Source organism: Babylonia areolata, chromosome 3, assembly GCF_041734735.1.
Source record: "Babylonia areolata isolate BAREFJ2019XMU chromosome 3, ASM4173473v1, whole genome shotgun sequence".
In the NCBI taxonomy this organism is placed as follows: Eukaryota; Metazoa; Mollusca; class Gastropoda; order Neogastropoda; family Buccinidae; genus Babylonia; species Babylonia areolata.
Window position 1 is genome coordinate 14136806 of NC_134878.1, and position 3834 is coordinate 14140639.

The 3834-nt window shown below is 42.1% G+C and overlaps 1 protein-coding gene across 1 annotated transcript in view; it reads right to left on the reverse strand.

Moving 5' to 3' along the window:
- Positions 1 to 1415: 1415 nt before the first annotated feature.
- LOC143279754 (uncharacterized) overlaps positions 1416 to 3834 on the reverse strand; it is a 13953-nt gene continuing 11534 nt past the window's right edge. The window contains exon 3 of the transcript XR_013054947.1: positions 1416 to 1595. The gene's annotated coding sequence lies outside the window, so the exon portion shown is untranslated. The remainder of the gene's footprint in view (positions 1596 to 3834) is intronic.

Consider the following 3834-nt stretch of genomic DNA (forward strand, 5'->3'; position numbering starts at 1 on the left):
TCTTTGATCGCTCTGTTGTATGAAACGTTTGAGCAGGGCGGATCCTTTTTCTTCGTTTGTCTTAAGCTTGGTTCCGTCTGTGTCTACCATGTCTGGGGTTGTTGTGCACGTTTTCCCTTCCATGCGACAATAAAATTGCCGGAACTCTGTCAATGTTGAGTCATAACTGAGTGCCTCGCAAAACTGTTTCCACTTGTCATTTTTGGCCTCTTGAGCAATGGTTTCAAACTGTTTAGTTTTTTCTTTCATTTTTGTTCATATCTTTGTCTGAGATGGTTTTGTTCTTTCCTTTTGCCAAAGTTTGACAGCCGCATGTTTTTCTATCCAGGCTCTCTCTGTGTCGGTATTCCACCATGGGGGCTGAATAGTTTGCATCCTGTTCAGTGCCGTTCTTTTGTTTCTTCTGCGTCTTAATTTTTCGATGACGGTTGTCTCTTTGGTTTCATACTGAAATGGATCACGCGGTTTCATGCAGCGTTTATCTGACAGTTTCTGTAGACTGAAAACTACCGGGAGGTGGTCACTGCCTTGGTGTGGAAGCGTCTCTGCATTCATTTCTGCTCTGAATTTTGGAGATGTTAGAGCGATGTCGATCACACTGTCACTGTCCCCTAGCACACATATAACGATAAACACTACACAGGCAAAATCCAATAACGGATTAGTAAATTTGAAACTAAAGGCAATTTACTCAGTTTTCCTCACTCCACCCAGGTGTGTCTTATACCTACACACCACACACACACACATATATATATATATATTACACAAAGTACAACAAAGCACATTAAAAACAACAAATAAACCGGTTTCACCATTTCTGAACGATAGGATTTCCAGTTCACCATTGTGGGTAACAGGGTTTCTTCTTTTTTTTTCCAATTGTTTATTTTCATTTGTATCTGGTCAGTTGTGTCTAGCCAGTGGCAAATGTGGCGACGGGTCAGTTGGCATAGACGACAGGGAAACGCAACGAAAAAAAGAAAAGAAAAAAGAAAGACAATCCGAAACCAAAAGAAGGCTCTGTGGGAATTGTGCCCAGGCATTTAACTCACTCAGTACGGCCAGTCCTCGCTTCTCCTCTACACAGACCCCTCGGATGTCCAGTGGGTGTCTGAATGACCCAATCTTTAGCTTCCGTCGTCAGAATTGTCGTATTCTTTGTCAACATTCACCTCTTCAGTATAAGAGCGTTCCGCTTGCAATATTTTGATGATGGTAATTGGGATGAAACGCTGTTAACGTCGTCTCTTTCGCCGTTCGTATGGAGAGAGTACATTGACACACCACCACTACCTCTGAGGCCCCTCAAGGCTGGACAGGACCATTTCACTGAACACTGACGTCGCAGGAACCACAGAATGAACTGCCATGTGCAGATTGACCTGTTGAGAATAGTGGTCTTTGCACTGACGGGCAGCTCATTGTGGTGTGGACTGAGCTGGCCTCGATGACAGGTGGCACTGTCCTGGGTCACCACTGTCCCCAGCGTCCCTCCGTTCTGCTAGTCAGCACGTACCACAGGGGTCTGGGCGCCGTCACTGGTGTCAGGGTGGCTGCTCTCTCTCTCCGTTTGACAGTGCCAGTTCAAAGCTCTGCCCAACAGTACAACAGTTTTGAGTATGCACACTGAAAACGAGTTTTGTGAATTTTTTTTTTTAATATAATTTTTGTGGTTTTAGTAGTAGTAGTAGTGTAGAGACTGGCATTTGACTGCCTAGGCCTCACGGCCTTTTTATGTCCCCTTCAACATCGGTCTCCTTTTATTTGTGGGATACATATGTTTTCTTTTACATGTACTGTAAATCACTCGTCAAAGTCAAAATTTTCTTTGAAATTGATGTTCATGTCAAGATTTTTTAACACATTAGTATGATATGCATTATTCGGAGAGGGCGAACTGAAAAGAAAACAAACAAACAAAAACAACAACAACAACACACACACACACACACAAACAAACAACAAAAAAACCGACACCAAAAATCTCACCACGTCAAAGTATTAAAATCCAAAACCAGTTCTATCACATAACAGCCAAGAGCATAAGAGAAAAACACAGCGAACATTTTTGACATTTGAATAAAATTAATGCGCACAGAACAGTTTAGTGAACCTACCAAAGAAAGCAAACTTTGCCCAGGCATATACTTACAAAAGAATAATTTCAAAATGGCAATAAATGCCGGATTTATATTTGACGGTGGTGACTGCCGGGCAGGTGCAAACTGTGGACACCGCGACACAATGGATACTTGGAAATCCTGACTCGCTCTGAAGAAATGCTGGAGTGACATTCAACTTTTGTAACAAGACACTTTGAAACACCCCTTTTTTCTGGTAGTCAAAATTGAAAATAAATTTTCGGGAAGTTGGTGTATTCAATGACAGACCTGATAACTTTCAAGAAAAAAAATCTGCCTTTGGTAAAATATCCATATCCACTAATTTGTTCAGAAAATTAATAGATAAGATATTCAGATATGTGCAGCTGTTCAGGATCTTTGCTGAATGAAAACACGTGAACTGCATACTTGTCGAACTACTAAATGAATGCTATGGCGGTAAGAAAATGGGGGGGGGGGGGGTTCAGGGGAGATAACAACGACTGTCTTACAGATCACAAGACATGGGACAGTGACATCTCCCCTTATATATATATATATATATATATATATATATATATATTCAAAGGGAACACCCACCCACAAACTCCCACCCCCCACCCCCACACACACATACGCACTCTCCCCACCCTTCCATCCCAACGCGTCCGCCTAGGATGCGAGAGAATTTGAGCACCGCACGGAATCGAATCCCACACTGGGGCAGCATTTTCTCCCTCTCCACTACACCTTGAGTGGTGGTCTGGGCGCTAGTCAGTCAGATGAGACGATAACCCCGTGTGTGACATGCACTTTAACGCACGTGATGGAACCCACGGCAGTCAGAATGGATGAACCTGAGAAAATCTGTAGGAAGATTGTCTTTGATGGTCAAACAAAATACTTAGAAGAAAAAAAGAAAAGAAAGGAAAATGTGACGCTGTGTTGTGGCGACGCGCTATCTCTGGGTGAGAACAATCTAAATTTTACACAGAGAAATCTGTTGTGACATTTAAAAATACAACACACACACACACACACACACTCTGAAACACGCGCACGCGCGCGCGCGATGTGGAGTACATCATGGATTTGTTCGAACGCAGTGACGTCTCCTTGAGAAGCTGAAACAACCTGGTACTGCGTAAAGTCCAGTTCTAGCACCCTAAATTATTGCACCTGTTTTTGTGCATGTAGATGTTCAACCCGTTTTCAGTGGTGGATTACGACACTTATTTTGTACGTTATTTTATTCAATTTTGATGCTGATTCAGTCACTAAACTAACATCCCACCATCTTGCTTATTTCCGTTTTTCGTCCCACAAACCATAGAAATGTGACCAACAGGTGCAACAATTGACATTTTATCTACATTTCTTCCCCTGTGTTCTTTCCATTCAGTTTTCGTTCACGAGACGGGGGGAAAATCGTAAATTTGTTTAAATAACATTGTAATATTTTCTCAACATTTCTTCCCATGTCAAGAGACGTACAGAAGTCCAGTGAAAGGGTGGGGAGGGAGGGAGGGAGGAGGGGGGGGGAGGAGAAATGTAGATTATATATTAATATGTATTGACCAGTCAACAAGTTTTTTTCCGTCTTATGAATGAGAAGATGCAGAGGTAGAAATGTGGATGTTGTGTAATAATTTAGGATACTAAACTAGGACATTACCCTCAAACAAACTATCAAGATACAGGGAAATAAATGTGGATATTGTGTAATGAT